Here is a 23432-nt window from a genome sequence, read left to right as displayed (position 1 = left end):
GAAAACAAATGACAAAAAAATATTGGACGGTTTTTCGATGTCATGACCGCGGGCACAATGGACAAGGTGGCCTTATATTGGTATGTTGAGCCGTCTGTTTTAACACACAAGAGCTAGTGTGGTGATTATACACACGCGCATGCATGCACACGAACTGCATGCACACAACACTCACACGAACACATGAACCCACGCACGCACGCAACAGTCACACGTACACACGCAGCCACGCATGCACGCAACACTCATATGTACACGCGCACGCATGCATGCACACACCAGTACACCACACGACCAACACACACTCTCACGCTCAAGTGCTCAACCTACACATGCATGCGCACACATCAGGACCCTACAGACACATACACAACCAGGTGATTCCCGCGCACGGGGTGGAGTCTTGTCGCGCCTGCGTAAATTTTTCTTTATCTGACCTTTTCCCTATGCGAACTGATAGGTGGGACCCACAAGGAACATGGTCAATTTAACTAGTCAACATGGTGCCACGCAGACTATTTGGCTGGTCAACAGAGTGCAATCCGATGCTGAACCGTGAGCAAGTGACTGTATAATCACTGCAAAACATATATAGTGACCGTAATCAGCTTATTCTGAAGTTTGGTGAACGTATTAAGCTTTTCTCTCTATAAGCCCTCCAAAACTACATCTCTACAGATTCTCGCATGTTACATCTAACAACTATGCAATAGAGCACTACTACTACACTCTAACACAATAAATCATATGTGTTTTTAGTTTTACTAGATATCATATTGTTACTTAATTATTCAGTTTGCATACATTAAAATTGCCTTTGAAATGTATGGCCAGTATCATATACCGCACGGGAAAAATCCCGCCCTTTCCTGTTTAATCGGGTTTGTATCGATGGATTGTTCAAAATAGAAAAACTATAGTACTATATACAGTACAAGTGACAGTTCAGTGGGCCGTCATGTCGTATACTCCTCCGTCGTAAGATTGGAGCGCTCGCTTTCATAAATCTTCTAGTCCCTTTCGCCGACATGTGGCGTATCAAGCTACAGGGTCCACGTGCCATACCGGAATACAGTGCAGAGCAGCCGGGGTAAAGCACCCAGTCATGGTGCCGGCGTAGTAATGAGCAATGAGGCGTCAAATCACAAAGCTGCACCTTTCCCGCAGTTAAGTTGGAGGGACAAAGTAATAATGCTAAAAAAGAACTTGGAGGGACAAAGCAACCATCATTTCACTCGTTGCTGAATCCGCGTCTCCCTCATCTTCTTCAAGTTAACCACGTGTTGCTTCTACCGTTGTTCTGCCTCATGTGGGAAGCGGATTGGCTTGGTAAAGCACTGACACGTGGGACCGCATGTTAGCAAACTGCCAGGACAACGTCCTCTAGAAATAAGAAACCTCCCCTGCCATCCGCGCAGAAAAATCACCTCCTTTTTACTAATCTTGATTCTATAATTTTTTAGATCAATATAATTGAGATTTGTGTAGATAGCACAAAGGAGAAAAACCAAGTGGTACAGTTAAGGGCATCCACAATGTGTAGCCAAATGTGAAAATAGCTTTTGGCATCGTGGGAACCATTGTGGACAGTGTTGCCAAAGCCAAAAGGATGGAACCGAAGCTCCGTCATTGATTGATTGGAGGAATAGAAAAATGGAACATCTCTCCTCTTTCTCCTGTGCTTGGACGCATGTACAGTATAGAGGACAGAGTCTACTCCCCTGTCCCTTCTATCACAAATCACAAAGCAGTGAGGCGTCAAATCACAAAGCACAGACGAAGCAACCATCATTTCACTCTTCGCTGACTCCGCTTCTCCATCGTCTTCTTCGAGAAACCATCTCACCGCACTAAGCTGGAAGGACGACACTATTGTGTACGAGTAGTACTAGTACATTTACGCGTCCTTTGGTTCAACGGACTTCCTGGATGCAAATAAGGCGGTTGTCTCGGCTTGCAGGCGGCACTTGCGAACGACTTACCGTGGTCTCCCTCAATGGTGTTCTCCGTTGAATGCACTTCACCAAACCACAACGTTCGAGATATTGAGGATGTCACCGCAATGGGGAAGGAAGTCAAATATAGTTACTACCTCCATTTTTTGTACACAAGGCCAGTATATCAAAATTACAATTTGCAAAAGGCCACTAACACTAATCGAGGCAAAATTAATGGGGTTTGCCTTGTACTAGCAACCAAGGACATTAATATCCCCTTCATGCATGCGGAAGTGAGAAGGTTGGTTTGCATGGCGCTGCATTAATCAAGCGATGAGGAGTGAGATGGTTAGCTCTTTGGGCTTTGGAGAAAAAATATGCATTAATTCACACGTGAAACGAGGATTTGTATCAATAAATCCTACAAAGGAAAACCCCGCCTTTCTTTTTTAACACTAGTACTCCTAGTACGTAGTACTATGTACTTATCCTTTTTGGGTCTAGGCCTTGCATTGCCATACTTGGCCACACATTTTTGCAAAGTTTGCCTAAAGTTTTCAAAATGAAAAGGAGGTACACTTGTGCACGGCTGTCGCGGTCACACCGCACCCTCACACGGTCGCTCCTGCACGCCGCGGTCGCACCACACCCTCACATGCACAGTCGCTCCTACACGCCGCAAACCCAACCAAGGGAACACACCCTCACTGACACGTGCTGTCGCATGTGAACAAACCAAACTCAGCCATCCTACCGCTGACACATAATTTTCGTTCATAGAGTATGTTTATCCAACCGCATGTTGGGGAGTATCCGTACGACCGGTGCGGTGGTCTGTTGGGGAAGAAGAAGAGGTGAGGAAGAAGGGTTAGGAGACGTAGGATATTCATCCAACCACCTGAAATGGTACACTAACCCAAGTTAGGCGACTTGCATAACAATATATGTTTTTACACAGCAAAATATCCATAAAAACAACAACATAAAGAAAAACTATCACTGCTCGCGAAACGAGATGGCCTCGTCGTCTTTGGCTACCTGCGCGAACCAGCCATAGCTACAGACGTGTGTCTCCGCACCGTGGTTGTCCTCGGCCTCCAGCTACTCGTTCACGTGGAGCGTGCGGGCACTCTGCAAGCATGAGAGCACCGCCCGGTTCAAGTCCAGGACGTCCGGTTCCGCCTGCAGGAGGGCCTCGATGGCAGCGGCATCCGCGCGCTTCGCGTCGAGTCGAGCCTCCGCCGCCCGGTTCAAGTCCAGGACGTCCGGTTCCGCCTGTAGGAGAGCCTCGATGGCAGCGGCATGCGGGCGCTCCGTGTCGAGTTGAGTCTCTGCCTCCCGGTCCTCCTTTAGTATCGCTAGGTTGAACCACTGGTCCGCCTGCACCATGGGGGACTCGGACGCCGGCACGAAGTCGACGTCCATCGTCTCATACCCATTGGGGGCCTTCTGCGCCGCGACCTCTACCATGAACATTGGATCAGCTTCCTCCTCCTCGTAGCTTGGCTCTAGAGAACTCGGGGATTGGCCCGCCGCAAAGCGAGCTTGGGAACGGAGGTCTCTTGCGCCGACCGCCGCCGCGATTTCTGCGCGGCGCTCCGACGTCAGCATCTTGTAGTACGTGATCTTGCGGCGCACCATGGCTTTTCGGCGAACTTAGGGGACGCTTGATGCGGGCTAGGGGATCAAAACGTGGGGAAAGGGGCTGGTGTGGTTTTAGGGCAGTGGCTGGAGTAGGGCAAGCAGCGAAGGTTCTGGTGTGAATAGTGGTTCCAGTGACGACCGGTCAATCGGTTTTCACTGTACATCGCTCTTGTCGCTTTCACGGTGCAGCCCGGCACGCTGGACCCTCCACATCGCTCACCGAATGGAACACTCTTCGTCTTGCATTTTTGCTCGCTTGTGGGACCGCAGTTGACAGCAAACCGAGGTCCCTCCCCCTCCCCCGCCTGCGTCATTTTATGCGGAGTAAATAAAAACAGAGGGAGTATACTACGGATGAGGATCCCCTGACGTGGCCGAACCCATTGAGTAACTGACATGCGGGGCCTAGCAAGCGTGGGGTCCGCCAGTACGTGACCGAAAGGGGGGTAAGGCAGGGATACGTATGTGAAAGGAGCTTCCAATGATATAATTTTCACATTATACATCTCATGTACTATTAATCTTGTCAATAGTCAAATGTGGTTTTGAAAAACACATTAGGGCATGGTTAATAATATAGCCAGTCGATGGCTATAAGGAACTGCCATGTCCTCTATAGCCATCATCTATTATATGCACTCATACAGTAGTGTGGGCTATAAGGTTGGCTATTTCCTGCAAAAAATTTATAAGGTTGGCTATTGTATTAGTACTTTTTCCAATCTCCTCTCCATCTCTTTCTTCATATTTATTGTACGTATTTAACTAGGAATGCGTATATAGCTAGGCTCTCGCATGAGAGCTCACTCCCCTTACTTTTTCACATCTCTCTCCTCCACATAGGCCCTATATAAATGGAAGGAGGGAGTACAACTATGAGCACTGCATACTCTAGTACAGATGTTGTCAGTACTCCACTAGTACTATTGCACAAGGAGCTCAAAAACGTTACTATTGGACTGGCTATACATGGCGAAATCCTAGTAGGAAGAGCATGCGCGAGAACAATCACATTCACGTGGTCGAAAACAAATTGGAAACCATCTCGAGTACAAATCTAGGAGTACGTACGAATCTAACAATATTGATTGGATGTTGTTGAATGTTAATACTTTTTTATCAAAGTAGAGATACTTTGACTACACATAAAACTTATATGTAAACTAGAAAGGATAGGAGGGAGTATATTGTATGTTCAAAAACGAAACGAACATTGAATACCCTTTATATATGATTTGCGGATGCTATGATCACCTGTTCAAAATTTTGAATCCGCCTTAGGTATCACACATGCCCCCACTCATTCTTTCTCGATTTCATCTCGGGGTCCGAAGATCGATTGAAAGAGGACTAGGGTGGGTACAATACATTTGTTTCACTTATGAACGTACAATATACTCCCTCTAATCCACACAGACCCCCCCACCGCAGGTAATTTCTATCATAGAAACAGACCAAACCTTTATCTCCTTGCACGAGACGCAATTGATCTCTGAACATTAATCGATCTCGTCAACATGTGTTGGGGCATGCATGAACCGAATGGGATGCCAAAACTAAGACGCGAAGCGACACGTAGTGGAGCAAAGGTGAAACTTCAAATGAACCATTTGTTTGTATGCATGTTGGACAAATTACAAATAAACATTGGAAATACAAGCATGGTCTAGGCCCACATGCGAATGATACTCGGCAGAATGTTCAAATGAGGCATGCGGGAGGATGGACTCGACCGAAGGGCGACATGATCGATGGAGAAGAGGGTTGGAGATGAATGAGAAATAAGCATATGCCACATGACTATACTTGACCGGCTCAAATAAACAATAAGTTGTCTCGCTTGGCCTACTTAGTGAAAGGCCTAATGGGCAAGGCGGAGCACTAATGCTCGAATATGGCTAGGAAAACAGGGAAACCAACATGTGGGGCACACCTGTCGGGATGACATAGCGCAAACTAGTCCAATGGAGGAGCTGGCCCACGACCTCCTAGCTCGCCACCGGCAACCGTTCATGTGGGTCGTGGGGGCCAACAACATGGCACAGCTCCAGCACCGCCTCTGGACACGGCGACCGCGGTGAGCGACACACTCATCGTCGCTAGACACGGTCGGTTTCAGTGTGCCGAGGGTGGCGTTAGTGTTGTGGCATGACCAATAGCTAGTATGTTTGGTTTGTGCCCAAGGTTGCCCCATCAAAGCATTGGGTAGCCAAAATTTTGGTTGAGGTTTTGGTTGCTCATGATTTGTCCGACATCAGCAAGAAAAATGAACTAGAGTTGGCTAGAGTTCATTGGCATGCCAAAAAAATGGCAACCATCCATTTTTGGGTCATGACCAAAACCTCAAAGAAAATAGCAACCATCCAAAGAAAGAAAATAGCAACCATCCAAACAAAGACCAATCTTTGGGTCATGACCAAAATTTTGGTAAGGTGCACTTTGGCCACAATCCAAACACACCCCAACATCCGGCTCGTCGAGGATGCACGGGGCGCTGGGACGAGTCCGCGGAGTGGTGTAGCACGGCCAACTGCATCCTCAGGACCTGAGACGATGCCGGGTCGTCTTGCTTTTTCAATGACATGCGTCGATCGCATATGAGCAAAGGGCATCTCCAACGTTGCCACGACCGCAGCTGACTACCCTGTCACACCAAAAACCCTCGTCCCTCACGCCGTCGCGCGGTGCGTTCCCAGCTGGCACCAGCTGCCCGCATTCATGACGTACGTCCGTATGCCGTCGTTAAGAGGCTCGAAGCCCGAGGAACCAACTCTGGCGACTTAATGACGCACCAGGACGCTTGGCCTCAGCGGAATGCGCTACTTAAAGCAGCAACGCCCAGCTAACCTCCACACCATAGCGCATCGTCCTCCTACCTGGCACCACATTCGCCATGACCGCAAGCGCGAACGCTCTGCAGGAGAGCTTGTCTTCGGGGTTGCAGCTCGAGGTCACCGTCCTCGCTCAAGTCGCTGCACAAGCGGTGGCCACGCTGGCGGCCAACGACGGAAGCACCATCAGCCACGCGTCCTACTTGCCGCCGTCCAACGTCCGACACCGCCGAGGTCGGGGACTCCTCCAAGGATGACTAGGGCATGGGAGGCGGCAGGGCATGGTGTGCCAACTGGCCGGTCCATCTGCCGTGTTCTACTTTTCCTCGCCGGAGACCGCACCTTCACTTCACAGGTCTTGAACCCCACCCCCGTACATGGAGATCGCAGATGGAGGACGTCGGTCGCCGCCGTAGAATAGGTTTAGGGTCGGGTTTTTTTATTTTTCTGTCCTATAAATGTTCGAAATGTAATGAAAATCTGCTGTGTTTGCATTAATCTCGGCCGGTGTATATGAACTTTCACAATGATATAGTATATTGTAGGAGTACTAGCAAGATGCCCGTGCATTGCATGAAAGATCAAGATCTTGTGGGAGAAAAGGATGAATAGGGGAAGGCCTTATCTGCAAATGCACATTCACGCATTTCACATTTTTCTACATCTACGGGAACCTACGAAAGGTTTAACATAAATTGCCTCTCTCTCTCCTCCCCTGATTTCATGGGGTGGGCCCCTCCCTCCCCCCAATCTACAATCAACAGCTCACATGTTTCACATTATGTTAATTACGTAACTAGGACTACGTAGGTGTAGCATTACTTGTCCGAAAAAAACCAACTAAGCCAACCTCCCAGCATATCGCGCGGGGAAAAGACCCGGCCGCGCCATTTTAGTCGGGATTACCGCATTACTAGTAGTAGTATTGATGGATCGCGCGAAGCAACAAGTTTTTTTAGGGGGCGAAGCACCTAGTTTAAAAGGAAAAAAGGTGGTACACTCACACCACCCCTATCGCGGTCGCATTGCACCCCACACACGTTCGGTCCTGCACACAGCTCACGCAAACGGAACGCGCTTCGGCTTGCCTCTTCACTGACACGTGGGACTGCACTTGGAGAAACCGACCATGTGCAAAACTCCCCCCGCCCACCTCGTGAAAATCCTCCCCCACCCAAAAATTCCCCCCAAATCCTAGATTCAACCGCCCTTCAGCCAGCTAGCCAATAATATTCCCCAAACCCACCTCCCCCCGTCCCCCTCCACTCGATTCGCTCCGCCAAAGCCGCCCTGCCCGCCACGCCGATACGTCGGTGTCGCGGTTCATCGAGGGGATGCGCGGCGATCCTCTCGCTCCCATAGTATGCTCTCGTAGACTGCTGTCATCTAGCCGCACCGCCACCGCCGGCGACGTTCTTGTGGAGGCGCACGACGGTTAGCACCGCCACCGCTGGCGATGTTCGTGTGGAGACGCACGACGGTCAACTTCTCCCACGGCACGCACATTCTAGACTGAGGCCGCGTGCATGTCGGTGTAGCACTGAATGTTAGCTGATAGACGCTGTTAATCTCACTGTTTGCCGAAGTAGTTTACAGTCAATATGCTCTGGTTAAGAAGCTTCCTTGCCCTGTTCTACACTCAATCTACTAAGGTGAGATGGCATGCCAAGGCCGATTAGTTGCTAAAATATCCTGCCATATATTTATTGTGACATAGATTTCCATGGTCTAGTAGCCAATCTGTTAGATGAAATATCTCTACACCTTTTTATACTCGATCTTTGTTGCTGCGATGGCCTTCGATAGTTCGATGGCTATGTGCTCGTCCTCATTGACTGCTGAAACAGCCTACCATAATTTAGCACTCAAATCTATTTTCTGAATTAGCTTTACATATATTTCGTTACTTAGATCTGCTCATCCAAATATCTTGCCATAGGTTTAGACATCAACCTAGGTATTTTCTTCTCGACTTCATAAAAAAGCATATATGTTTTTCCTGTAATATCTAGTAGAAGAACTAATTTGTATGTCTAATAGATGGATAGGACTTGGATAACTTCTGCTCGAAGATTCTCCGCTGCATATGTCGAGGGGGTTGAAAACTTCGTGAACTTTATCAGAGCTGAGTACGGTGGTCTGAAATCAGATGTGCTCTGCCCATGTAGCAGTTGTATGAATTCAGTTACAAGACCCCAGTCAACTTCGCAAAATCATCTACACTTGTATGGGATGTCGGTCACATATACTAGGTGGGTTCATCATGGTGAAGCTGTGAACGTCAATGTTATTGACTACGTGGAAGCAACAAATCACCATCTTGATCTGCCTGATGCTCAGGTGGAAGAGGAGGAGGAGGTGGTGGTGGCAGAGCCAGTGAGTTTGACCAACATTGAAACAATGCTATGAAATGCTCGTGCACTCCGTGAACTTTCACCTACAGAAGAAAAACGGTGGGCCCACATGTTGGAACAATGCAACGTGGCTGTCACACCAGGAAATAAGCTGTCAGTATTCTTAGCTATGGTCACCTTTCTTCAGGTGAAGACATCCGAGCGGATGACCAACAAGTCATTCGATGCGATGTCGGCTGCTTTCTGCAAAGCTTTCCCAGATGCATCTGAGCTGCCACACACCTACAGTAAAATGAAGAATTTCCTTCGTGCAGTTGGAATTGGATATGATATGATCCATGTTTGTAAGAATAATTGTGTTCTGTCCCGGAAGGATTACGACAACTTAAGTGAATGCCCGAAATGCAAATCATCAAGATGGAAAGATGGATATGCTGTGAAGAGGATTCCTCATAATGTTCCGAGACATCTTCCAATGACACCAAGATTGCAGAGGTTGTTTCATGACACCAGGATTTCAGAGATCAGAATGTAATGAGCCATCCATCACATGGTAGTGAGTGGAAAAGCTTCAATCAGAAGCACGAAACGTTTGGTGCTAACCCAAAAAACATTGGACTTGGCTTAGCCTCAGATGGATTTAACCCATTTGGCCACCAGAGCGCGACGTATAGCATGTGGCCAGTGCTTGTTATCCCTTAAAACATGCCTCTAAATGTCTGCACCAAAGAATTAAACTACATGATGGCCTTGCTCATCCCAGGTCCAAAAAGTCCTAGAAAGGATTTTGATTTGTTCATGGAGCCTCTTGTGGAGGAACTTCAACAGCTATGGAGGGGTGTTCTCACTTGAGACCTATATAGCAGCCCACCAGCTGATTTCTTTCTGCATGCTGTTATAATTTGTTGCATCCATGATTATCCGGCTTTGGGAACTATGTTATGGCGAACGACACATGGTTACAATGCATGTGTTCGCTGTGACAGGAATCCGCCGTCATACGCAATACTTAGCAAGATCTGTTACATTGGACACCGTCGTTTCCTAGCCAAGGACAAGCCGCATCCTAGAAAATACCAAAGACATGTGTTCAATGCAAAGCATGAAAACCGTGATGCGCCAAAGAGGCTCACCGCCGATGAGTTGCAAGTGGAATTAGAGAAGGCCAGACATATTACACCAGGAAACCATCCTGATAATGGTAGCGGGAAAAGGAAGCGTGGCAGGGCAGAAGAGAGATTATTTTTTACCCGCAGGTCCACTTTGTGGGACTTGGAGTATTGGAAAGGTTTGGATCTGTGGCATAATCTTGATGTGATGCACATCGAGAAAAATATATGTGACAACATTATCGGCACACTTCTTAATATTGAAGGCAAGAAGAAAGATACCTTAAAATTTAGGATTGACTTGACACACTTGGGTATCGGAAAGGATTTGCAGGTGCAAGATGAACGTAAACCACGGGATATGGCACCAGCTATGTACGTCTTGGACATGGTAGAAAGAAAAGAATTCTGCAAGGTTCTGTCACGCGTGAGATTTCCACATGGATTTGCTTCCAACCCTGAAAGGAGAGTCAGTTCAGATGGAGACAACGTACAAGGGTTGAAAACTCATGACTGCCACGTCCTACTTCATAGGGTTTTACCTGTTATCCTTAAAGGATTGGACCGCCCTGACTTATACAGAGCAGTTGCAGAGTTGGGACAATTCTTCAGGGAACTCTGAAGTAGAAATATCAGGATAGATGCTTTGGAGCATCTTAGAGACAAGATACCAACTATCCTATGCGACCTTGAGAAGATATATCCTCTAGCCTTCTTTGATGTGATGGTGCATTTGGCTGTTCATCTACCTGATGAGGCACTACTTAGAGGTCCAGTACAGTATGGCTGGATGTACCCTATTGAAAGGCGGCTAGGCACTTTCAAGGGCTATGCTAGGAACAAAGCTAGACCCAAGGGTTCCATTGCAGAGGCCTACATTGCTGCAGAAGCGTTGACATTCTGCTCAAAATACATTGAAACAGCTGATCAGCTTAGCAAAGACGTGGATGAAGACAATCCCGGGCTCAATGTTTTCGATTATTCTGTTCGAGTTACCGGGAAGAGTCGACAAGAGGACAAACCTAAAGATTTGGACAAAATGGTTTGGTATGTGTTGAATAGCTGTCCTGAGATACTACCTTATATCAAGTAAGTGTAAGTACTGCAGCTTATACATCATAATCTACTAAACTTGTAGCACATTCTTATATATTTAGATGTTTGACGCGATCACTATGTTGTGCAACATCTACAAAAGGAGTTACTACCGTAAAATCCAAGAAACATTGACAAACTGGTTATGGCAGGATTTGCGAAATGGTTCAAGAGACATGTAATCTTCTGAATTGCACTGTCAGTTTTTTTAATATATTGAGTACATAAGATGATCAGCTTGACTATTTTCTAACCATAGGTTAAGAATATGCGGGAGGATGGGCATGCAGTTGATGATGCCCTTTGCTCACTAGCAATGGATCCTGATACTCGGGTAAGACATTATGAATCTTGCGTTGTTGGAGATGTGCGCTACAACACCCTTGCACGAGATGAAGGCAGGAAGACACAAAACAGTGCCATCATGAGCACGGATACGTATGACAAAGATACAACTGAAATGTATGCTAACATAACAGACATTGTTCAGTTGCAGTATATCTCCAGTTTCGAGGATCATCGGTGTGTGGTTCTGTTGTGCTGTGGTTGGTATAACCTATTTTCCAGGATCGCAAAACCTAGAGCTGATGGTTATTTCAAATCCATCAATGTCAAGGCGGCGTACCAGACCAACGAGCCTTTTATTTTGGCAAATCAAGCAACACAGTTATTTTTCTTGGAAGACACATTTGCACGTAGCGATGACTGAAGAGTAGTGCAAAGGTGTGGCCTAGGCGGTAATATTTTTTACTCGTAGTGTATTTGTGATTATTATATGGGTTTTGATATTAGTTTAGGGCAGATAAATAAGTTAATTACCATCTACTACCATTGAAATATAACCCATTTGGCATATCAGTGCAGTATGTGGCATGATTTCTTGCTTGGGTAGGTAATTCCTTGTTTGCCCTGCGTAGACCTCCATTTATGCCCTAGATAAGGCTTTTGGCCATTGCCTAGCGCCTAGGTGTGCCTAAGCACCTCCTAGGCACTGCCTTTTCCAACAGAGGTTTGATCATAGGAATTCGTTTAATGAAGTTGCACCACAAGATGATGCTTACACTGCTCCTGATATACAAGATAACACAAATGTTCCTAATATCTTTGAGAACCATCACTTCAATGACGCCGGCGAAAAGATTGCCTGTCGTGCTACGGACATACAAGAGTTGATCAAGAAGAAGCCAACGTTCGAGGACGTTGAGGATGATGAAGAAGATGACACCATGGGGAATTATGATTCAGACTGATACACATGGCGAAGATGTTGATGTTGCTGCTGCGGATGTTAATTACATTGCTTTTGTCGTATTTGCCTGTCAGAAGACATTTTTATCTACTATGTGAAATTGTGTTTGCTATGACAACAGAAACCTGATGAACATGTTGTTTACTATTTTCCTGTGAGAACATCACTTGTTATGTATGCTGATTTGTGTTTGGTGATTGTATGACGACTAAAACATGATGACATTATTGTTTAGTTGTACTCATATTTGGCTGTGAAACTTGAATTTGATGACATAGTTTGTTGTTGGACTGCAATTTGCTCAACGTCTTCGAATGAGAACAAAGCTGACCCGACAGGTCCTCTGCTAATTTATTTATTTATTACCAAAAGGGCCTCTGCTATTTATTTATTTATGAGCAAAAGGGGATACCCCCTGATTTCCGTTAATAGAAATCATTAGATGTTCACAACACTATGCCCAACCTGCTACACAGGTTTCATTCATTACTAGTTTCAGCAAAGTGCTCATGTCATAGCCACTGAATACATCACGAGTGCTACATACACTGCAAATAAAGAGACAATCATCCTATAGAGCACATTGATTTTCCCCATTATCTTCACAAGCTCTTTTATCTCCTCCTTGCTATCAAGGCTGTTCAGCAGCTGTTGCTTGGCCATGATCAGAGGAACTGCATCTTTAACCTTCTGCTCTGCATCTTCCTCTTCTCCGTTCCTTTAGTTACTTGTCCAACACCCCAACCTGCTGGTATTGGGATTCCTCGGCTAACCAAATAATCAGCATAGTTGCACTCCCCCACATCAGCAACTTCCCAGAAATACAAATCACACGAATCTTCCCTTTTCTACATGAATCAAATTGGAAGATCATCAACCAAACTATTAAAAAAATCAGCAACTGAAAGGAGCAAAACAACACTTAAACATATTATTACCCCATGATTCGGGCATTTGTAGAAGACTCGGCCAGGGTTGAGGATTGTGGTTGAGACGCGACGGATTACTCTGCGTGATTTGCATCAGTGGCACCACACCAACGGTAGCGAGTTGTGATGAGCAACCTGCTGCGGTGCGCGTGTCGGCAGGGGTGTGATGAGACCCACAGGAGATGGTAAGGGTGGTGACTTGGTGCATATTTGGTTTTTGCCTACTGAAGTGCAGGTGGACGAGCAGCCAGCGGACAAGGTTGCTGCAGCCAGAGCTTCTGATGCTACGCAGAGTAAGTAGAGAAGAGGAGAAGCGAACGTTGGATATGTCAGCTTCATTACTTGCAGAGTAGCATAGCACCATATATAGTCATAGTCTAGGTTTGGACTCGAACCAGCTACAGGAGCACGTCTCTCTTTTTTCTAAAGCTCAGCAACGTCTCTTTACTGGTACACTAGCTTGTTCTGTACGCCTTCTCATGTCTTTGATTCCTCCACCTGACATCTGGGACCCACTGGAAGGGTCTCTATATTTTGCGAAAAAAACGTGCCCCCCACTGACAGGTCGGACCCACCAGCTATCTTCGCACGCAAGGAAGTGCCTCCTTATTACGCACAAAAAAATGAGTACTCCCCCTGCCAGCTGGAACCCGGCATCGTGGGAGGCTGACTTGTGGGCCTACCAAGTTGACGGGGATGGAGGGCTTTGTCAACTTAGTCAATATGAACGATTCTAGCTCCAGTTACCATACGATGTTCATCCAACGACAGTAGTGCTTCTTCAACCTTTGGTCTTCTTGCTCCAGCTGCCCAAACCAGCGTCGGTCGTGCCGCGTGCTCCTGCCTCCTGTGACCGGTTGTGATGCCGCAGAGGCCTCACCGCCCCCTACTACTCCCACTGCTCGCCAGGCCATCCCTCTACTCACCCACACCCCCTGTTATTCTGTTGTGATGGCAGCCTCACACCGCAGCCGAACCAGTGAACCCTCATACTCCTCTCCGCGTGGGCATCTACTGGCACGTCCTCCCCGGCTCCGCGTCATCTGTCGTGGATCTAAGACTAACAGTAGAATAGGGGGTAGGTATTAGGGAGGCAAGATCCTAGCTATGGCGAAGTTGTACACACGAGTTTAACGAGTTCAGGCCCTTCACGGAGGAAATAATAGCCCTACGCCTCGGAGCCCGGAGGCGGTCGACTGAATTATGCGTGTGTGTGTGTGTTACAAGGGGTGTGAACCCTTGTGCCAGTGGAGGGGGTGGCTTATATAGAGTGCGCCAGGACCACAGCCAACCCACGTTACAAGGAGTTCAATGTACATAAAGAGGGAGCGTAACAGGTAACGTCCGTAATAAAGTGATATAAATGATCATTAAGTCTATGAGTAATGCCCGACGATTGCTGTGCAGAGTGACTTTAGATCTTCTTTTTGTCGAGTGGTTTATGTTACGGTCGAGTGACATAGAACCTTCTGAGTGGAATGCTTCTGGTCGAGTGGATGTTGTTATCCTTTGAATACTTCTGACTTTAGGGTGATGTCCTAGGGGAGGGTCTCTAGGTCAGGCCTATGACCCTACCCTAGGTACATAGCTTCATCATTAGCCCCCGAATGGTTCAGGGTTCGAGTGGAGAAGGAGTTGAGAATACTTCCGACTGAATACCTGTGCTTCGGAAATGTCTTGCCTGGTACAATGAATCAACACGATGACTCCAACTTCTTTTTTAGTCGCCTTGATCTATTCTTGGTTTTGTCGAGTGAACTTTCATTGTTAAGCTTCGAGTGCTCATAAAGAAATAATCTTAAGTCTGACAGGTTGGTCTGCTATTTGCAGATCTCCCGGGATTCGAATTTTGGGAAGCGCGCGAGGCAGAGGGGGCCGCAGTAATCAGGACGGATTAGGCAGGGCCGCCTCGATCCTTGCATCGCCTTTTTCGCCACGTATCGCGTGCGCGGTTGTTGCGGGATTTGACAAGATCGCCTGGACCCACGCGTCAGCCACTCGGAAAAGACCTCATATAAGGCGCTGGCCTGGGGTTTTCGCACTGTGCGTTCCCATTCTTCTTCTTCTTCCTCCTCAATTTTCTCCGCCACAGCCACCTCTGCTCTCAGCGCCGCCGCTCTGTTCGAGCCTCGCTCGCAGCGATGGGGAAGGAGAAGACGGTGGCCTTGGAGCGCACGAAGAAGGCGATGGCGAAGGCAAAGGGGAAGAAGTCCAGCCGGGGCGGATCCTCGTCGAGGTCCGGCCTGCCGCGCGGTTGGATCCAGGGCGACTGGATTCGGTCGATGATCCGTCAGGACGACCTCGACGATCTGGCCGAGGGGGGCTGATCCCCCACGGATCCGCGCGGCTCCTGGAGGGCGAGACCGAGCCGCAGCCGCAGGAGGGTGAGTGCGTTCTCCTCGCCACCCACGTTGACCGCAGATTTTCTCTACCTCCTCATCCTTTCTTCCGAGCTTTCTTGAACTTCTTTGGAGCACAACTCCACCATTTTCCCCCCAACACCATCGTCTACCTTGCCGCCTTCGTGTCTATGTGTGATAATTTCTTGGGTTGTCGACCACACTGGGCCTCTTCAAGCAAATTTTCATGTGTCGCTCTCAGTCGGTCAAGAAGGCCAATCCGAGTGATGAAAGGATGCGAGCGATCCAGATGTGTGGGGGTCTTGGGATTCAGATGAGGGGTAAAAGCTCTTTCCCAGCCATGATCCTTCCTGAGTCAGTCCGAGGGTGGCAGTCGACCTGGTTCTCCTACAAAGACCAGCCGACTCCAGGTCAGTCGACTGGACTTCCCCCCTTTTCCATGGCTCGAGTAGAGAAGCCCTCCGCCTTGAAAGTGGCCCCGGAGTAGAAAGCAGAGGTGAAGGTGCTGGTAGAGCGAGTGGTCCAGCTCGTCCGCAATGACGTGACCGGCATTGATCTGTTGGAGGTCTTCCTCAGACGCCGCATTCAGCCGCTTCAAGCTCGTGACCATCCGATGTGAATGTATTCGGGCATTGATGATTCCACTTGGATCCACCCAGAAGAGGTCGACGAGGATACGGTGGAGAAGTGGTTGAGGGGTATCACTTGCAACAAAGATAACTCCAGGGGTTCCAGGAGAGTCCCTCCACTCGACAACTCGTACGAAACAGACAAGGTCCAACTCTGAATTATCGAGTGTTTTCTTGATTTATCATGTAACTGCTTGTTGTCAACCGACTGATTTTTGTTTCACTTGAGGTCTTTCAGGTCTTTACTGAGATGTACTCGATGCCCAACAGGGAGCAGGAGCTGGATCCAGAGGGGGAGGCGAGAGCCGTGAGTGGCATTCTGACGGAGAGGAGGACGAGGAGAGCGACGACCCGAGTGATGAAGAAGAGGTCGACTCACCTCCCCATTGGGAAAGGCAATCCAAGCACACTCATGATCCGGCAAGCATCCGCGGCAAAGCGACCGTGCAAACCGAGCAGTCATCAAAGCGCCCTCGGACGTCTTCTCCAGCTCCAACTGAGAAGGCAACGAAGCAATTGAACGTTGCACCGTCAAAACCGTAGGAAGCCTTGCCCAAGATCAAGGTGACCATTCCCACTATTTCCAGGTAACAGTTGGACTTGAATTCTTTGTTTTGTATGACCTGGGTCTTGGTCGACTCACTGTTATAGACCTGACCGATTGAATCTTGAAATTTGCAGTGCTGCTACCTCCGAGACTTCTGCTTACAAGAATGAAGATGAAGAAATGGAAGATGCAGTCACCTCCAATCCGGGTACGATCCTCGTAATCCTGTCCTCATTTACTCGGTCGTTTTATTGGTCGATTGAATTTCTGGCAATTGATTCTTTTGCAGCTCCTCCCCATGTCATTGATCTTCCAGATGATGACGAGGATGTGCCACTGAGGTCCCAGGGGAGAAGAAACAGGAAGGCATCAGCTGGAAAGACACCTCAATCTGCATCGGCGACCGAAACGGCAATCCAGGAAGGTGGCAACGCCAATCGGACTTCTGTAACTTTCGCCGTACCACTAACGAGTGCTCAGCCTTCAGCGTCGACTGCCCAGACTCCAGCCAATCCATCTTCGCTCTTTTCTGCACATCTCATCCTAGAGGACCAAGTGGGTGCTGCCAAAAAAGCTATACGCCAGGCGGGCATCATGATGGAGCAGATGAAGGTGGTTCGAGAAGCCAACCAAGCGGCTTACGACGCCAGCTCAACCCTTCAGAGCAACGTCCAGGTTGGTTGATCGCCGACTGACTCTTTAGCTCGTCGCTTGTTCTGTTAGGATATGCTACTTCAAAACGTCCAGGAAGTCAATGCACATGCGAAGTGAGTCATCCTTCTTGGGGACCATGATAACATTAGCGAGCCACTCAGAGTGGTAAATCTCTCGGATGAACTCAGCTGCCAAGAGCCGAGCCACTTCCTCACCAATTGCTTTTCTCTTCTGTACGGCGGACCATCGAAGATGTTACTTGACTGGTTTTACTTTCGGGTAGACTCGCAAACCATGCTCAGCCAGTCCCCTGGGTACACCCGGCATGTCAGAAGGTTTCCATGCAAAGATGTCCCAGTTCTCACGGAGGAACTGGATGAGCGCTTCTTCCTATTTGCTGTTGAGTGATGTTGAGATATGAGTAGGAGCAGCATTAGGATCGGTCGGGTGAATATGAATCGGCTTTCTTTCACCGGACGACTGAAATGCAGAATCAGTGGCAGGCTTCTTGGAGCGCAACAAATCACTCGGATCTGCGTTCTTCCGGTATTCTTGCATTTCGACTGCTGCCATTTGTGCATTAGCGATTTTTGAGCCCTTCTGGGAGCACTCTTCTGCCTTCTGCCGATTGCCAGTGATAGTGATCACTCCTTTGGGACCAGGCATTTTCAATTTGAGGTACACGTAACATGGTCGAGCCATGAAACGTGCATAGGCAGGCCTTCCCAGAATAGCATGATAAGCACTCTGCAAATCCACCACTTCAAATGTCAAATTTTCTTTGCGGTAATTCTTGGAATCACCGAAAACCACATCAAGGAAGATCTGGCCGAGTGATTCAGCCTTCTTGCCAGGTATGACGCCATGGAAACTCATATTGCTTTCACTAAGCTTGGACATCGGAATGCCCATTCCCTTCAAGGTTTCAGCATAGAGGATGTTCAGGCCACTACCACCATCCATCAGCACTTTAGTCAGTCGAGTGCCTTCAACAACTGAGTCGCCAACCAACGCTTGCCTCCCAGGGGTGCCTATACGTGCTAGATGGTCAGACTGGTCAAATGTGATGGCAGTCTGGGATCACATCAAATAACTCGGTGTTGCCGGAGCAACCATGTTCACTTCTCTGTTGATAACTTTTAGTCGAATTTTTCTCTCAACATCAGCAAAAATCATCAGAGTGGAATTGACGTTGGGAAAACTATCACCATCTTCTTCCTTATCCTCACCCTTGTCTGACTCCTTTTCCTTCTCATTGGGTTGTTTCTCCCAGAACTGCTGGATCAGGAGTCGACACTGTCGAGTGGTGTGTTTAGGGTAAATGAGATTACCCTCTTCATCTTTCTTGGTATGAATGTGGCATGGTAAATCCAACACATCATTTCCGGCTTGATCTTTAACTTTCTTGGGGTTCCAGGGCCCTTTGGGCTTCCCCTAGAACTTTCCTTGAGCCACAACTAAAGCCTCACCAGGAGCAACTGGCTCGGCCTTGCGCTTCTGTTTCCGATTGGAATTCCCTCCTCCAGTTTCCTGGGTGACTGTTTTGTGCTTGCCACTCCGGAGTCGGTCTTCCTCTTCAGCGTTAGTGTATTTGGTGGCAATCTCCATCATCTGAGTCAGGGACATATCCCCTGTCCGACCAAATTTCAGATTTAACTCCCGATACTTAACGCCTTCCTTGAAGGCACAAACCGCTTGGTGATCTGACACATTCTCCACTGTATGGTGCAACGTGATCCCTCTCTGGATATAGTCTCTCAGGGTTTCATTCATCTTCTGCACATAGTGCTGTAATTTTGTTAACCCTGCCGGCCGTTTGCAGGTACCCTCAAAAGTTCTAACAAACACTTAGGCGAGTTCTTCCCAACTGTATATGCTGCCAGGTGCCAACTGAGTCAACCATGCTCTGGCCGAGCATTCCAACATAAGAGGAAGGTGCTTCATGGCCACTTCATCATTGCCGCCACGAATCTGTACAGCCACTCGGTAATCCTCAAGCCATGTGTCAGGCTTTGACTCACCAGTGAACTTGCTAACTCCAGTCGCCAACCTGAAGTTGGGAGGAATCACTTCAGCCCTGATGGCTCTGCTGAAGCACTCTGGACCTGAAACATGTACTCATGACCCTCTCTGTGTGCATTGTTCCTGTCAACCAGACTTTGAACGAGAATAGATCTCACATCAAATCCCGGCTCCCTGGGGTCGACTGGAATTCTTCGCCCGCCACTGTGAGGGCGTCTATCATCGTGCTGCTGAGGCACATATGACCCACTCCTCGGGGGAGGCGTGGGCGCTCGACGATGGTCATCGTGGTCGAGTCGGTGATCATACTCCTCACAGTTTCTATACTGATCACGTCGGTCCGCACGTCCCTCACGCCGCGGGGGGATCTTGGGCTGTGAGCCGACTGAACTGTGTCTGCCATCACAGACCTGCTATGAATTCTATTCCACGACTGAGATACTGCTGTGTTCTGCTCTCCTGCCGCCCGGAGTAAAGCCTGGATCTGCATCAAGCCTCTGCCAGCTTCCGACTGGGAAGGCTGAATCGACTCTGCTATTCAGGCTGCAGTTGTGAGATTTTGAATCGGAGTTCGGTATACCTGAGTTGGAGGCGGAAAAAGCTGTCGTCGACTGGACTCAGGAATCCGCTGCCGAGCACGCTCATCGAGTGCGTGCTGGAGGTTCTCCAGTCGAGTGTGCCCAGCCAAGTTGGCCAGGCACACCTCCTCCAAGGCCCGGGCGTTGGGGGTTTCTCCAATGATAGGAGTGTGAAGTGCATCCATATTGCGGCGGCGAAGTTCTTCCCTCTGCTGCGAAGAAAGAGGCTCGGGGCGGTACTCCTCGAGAGCGCGCGACGGATCGCCACAGCCATCACCATCTTCGTCGTGGGGGAAGCCAGGAGGACTGCATGGTCCATTGACCATCAAGACTTCCGCCGCGGGATCGCTGTTATCGCACTCAGATGCGGTCTCGACGGAGCCAGTCGAACAGGCCGTAGAGAGTTTCGTCGGCCTCGATAGCCGCAACTTGTGGGGTGGCCGACTGCGTGTCTCACCCACCGCTGGAGCCGTGACCAACCGGAACGCTTGCGCCGGCGAATAGCGGGGAGCGAGGACAACACAGGAGCCGACCGATACTGGGTTGATGGCTGCCGGAGAAGGACGCCGTGGACGCACGCGCGAAAGTGCGTCACCCCGCGGATGGGTAGTGCCTTGACATCGAGTGGATCCTCTTGGAGCCAGCGGAGTCGTCGGCGACGAAGACGAGCACGCCGAGACGGATGTCGCGGCCCTCAGCCAATCCACCGCCAGAAACCATGACGATGGGAATCGGAAAAATTGCAACTTCACCAACAAGTCGCCAAGACACTTGCCCCACAGTGGGCGCCAACTGTCGTGGATCAAAGACTGACAGTAGAATAGGGGGTAGGTATTAGGGAGGCAAGATCCTAGCTATGGAGAAGTTGTACACACGAGTTTTACGAGGCCAGGCCCTTCGCGGAGGAATTAATAGCCCTACGTCTCAGAGCCCGGAGGCGGTCTACTGAATTATGCGTGTGTGTGTGTTACAGAGGGTGCGAACCCTTGTGCCAGTGGAGGGGGTGGCTTATATAGAGTGCGCCAGGACCCCAGCCAGCCCACGTTACAAGGTGCTCAATGTACATAAAGAGGGAGCGTTACAGGTAACGTCCGTAATAAATTGATATAAATGATCATTAGGTCTATGAGTAACACCCGCCCGTTGCTGTGCAGAGTGACTTTAGATCTTCTGTTTGTCGAGTGGTTTATGTTACGGTCGAGTGACATAGAACATTCTGAGTGGAATGCTTCTGGTCGAGTGGATGTTGTTATCCTTTGAATACTTCTGACTTTAGGGTGATGTCCGAGGGGAGGGTGTCTAGGTCAGGCCTATGACCCTGCCCTCGGTATATAGCTTCATCATTGTCCCCTTCCTAGGTCTCACCGTCGTCCATCGCCTTGGTGCTCTCGGCTCGGCGTGGTCAATGTGGTCAACGACCGACTTCTATCGGAAGAGTACTGTACATGGAGAGGCTGACAGCTGGGTCCACGGCCGCAGCTGGGTCCACGGCCACAGCCCAGTTTTGTAGTGATCTGCCAAGTAAGTTGCTTTGTCAGGCCTGTTGGGCTGCACATCTTTCAAGACGAGGAGAGCATCATTCGGCTGGCCGAGAAAATGGCCTATCAGTAATGAGAAACGGGTTGTATATTTTTAAAACACATCAAACCGGCAATTAGTTTCTAATTTCTTTTTTTCATTTCGAGATTTTAAATTGCGTTAATTTTTATGCGTGGACAATTTGTTGGATTTTATATTGATATACATTTATTTTTAAAATCGGTTTGAATGTGACTCGAAATTTCGGGATTAAAAACAGTTTGGACCGCACCGAAATATGCAAAATTTCGTATATTTTTTTTACCATGGCCACAATATGGGCTGTAATGCTAACAAAAAGAATATGGGATCCAAAAAGAACCATAAGAATTAGCAAATGGGCTGTAAATTATTAGAAATAATGGAAGATGGGATGTATGCTGTTTTCCACAGATTTGAGGCTTTCCTAAAAAAAGGTTGACGCACAAGCAGTGACTGTTGGATGTCCATCCAATGGCCATTGTGCTTCTTCAATCTCTGCTCTTCCTGGTCCAGCCGCTCAAACAAGCGCTGGCGGGACTTCCTGCTCCCTCCTTCCCGCGGCCGGCTGTGCTGCCGCGCAGGTCTCACCACCCCACCATACTCCCATCGCTGGCCTAGCCATCCCTCTACTCACCCACACCTACTGTTATTTTCCGACGACGGCAGATGAACCAGTAAACCCTCGTACAGTCGTACTCCCCTCCGCGTGGGAAACAACTATCGAGTCTTCCCTCCCTCCGTGTCATTCCCTTCCTAGGCCTCGCCGTCGTCCACCGCCCTGGTGCTCTCGGCACGGTGTGGTCAACGTGGTCAAGAAACGACTTCCATCGGAAGAGTACTATACATAGAGAGGCTGACAGCTGGGTCCATGGCAGCCGCAAGGAAGTGCCTCCTTATTATGCAGAAAATAATTATTCCTCCACCTGACAGCAGGGACCCACCGGACGGGCCATCGTATTTGGTGAAAAAAAAGTTTCCCCCCTGACTGCTGGGACCCACCGGATGGGCCAACGTATTTCACGGAAAAAATGTTCCCCCCGCTGTCAGCTCGGACCCACCGGAGATGCCTCCTTATTACGCACAAAAAATGAATACTCCCCCAGCTAGTTGGGACCCACCTTGGTGGGAGGCTGACTTGTGGGCCTACTAAGTTGACGGGGACGGAGTGCTTTGTCAACTTAGTCAATATGAACGATTCTAGCTCCAGTGACCGTACGATGTCCATCCAATGGCCGTAGTGCTTCTTCAACCTCTGGTCTTCTTGCTCCAGCCGCCCAAAGCAGCGCCAGTCGTGCCGCACGCTCCTGCCTCCCATGGTCGGCTGTGCTGCCGCGGAGGCCTCACCGCCCCTACTATTCCCACCGCTGGCCAGGCCCTGCGACAATGGCAGCCTCACACTGCAGCCGAACCAGAGAACCCTCGTACTCCTCTCCGCGCGGGCTTCCGCTGCCGCGTCCCCTTCCTAGGCCTCGCCGTCGTCCACCGCCCTGGTGCTCTCGATTCGGCGTGGTCAACATGTTCAAGGAACGGCTTCCATCGGACATGGACTGTACATGGAGAGGCTGACAGCTGGGTCCACGGCCGCAGCAAGGAAGTGCCTCCTTATAACGCGCAAAATAATTATTCCTCCACCTGACCGCAGGGACCCACCGGACGGGCCACCGTATTTCATGAAAAAAACGTTTCCCCCTGACTGCTGGGACCCACCAGCTACATCTTCGCACGCAAGGAAGTGCGTCCGGGCAAAAAAAAAAAGATTCGCCCCCCTGACTGCTGGGACCCACCAGCTACATCTTTGCACGCAAGGAAGTGCCTGATAGTCGGGACCCACTTGGTCGAAGCGTACGTAGCATTGTCATTCTGGTCGTGAACGTGTACGTACATACTGGTTGATGTAGAGGCGCACACGTGTCGTAGTAGAGGCGCACACGTAG

Source organism: Triticum urartu, chromosome 5 (assembly GCF_003073215.2).
Source record: "Triticum urartu cultivar G1812 chromosome 5, Tu2.1, whole genome shotgun sequence".
Taxonomy (NCBI): domain Eukaryota; kingdom Viridiplantae; phylum Streptophyta; class Magnoliopsida; order Poales; family Poaceae; genus Triticum; species Triticum urartu.
The sequence above is the reverse complement of the archived record's forward strand: the minus strand, read 5'-3'. Positions refer to the sequence as shown.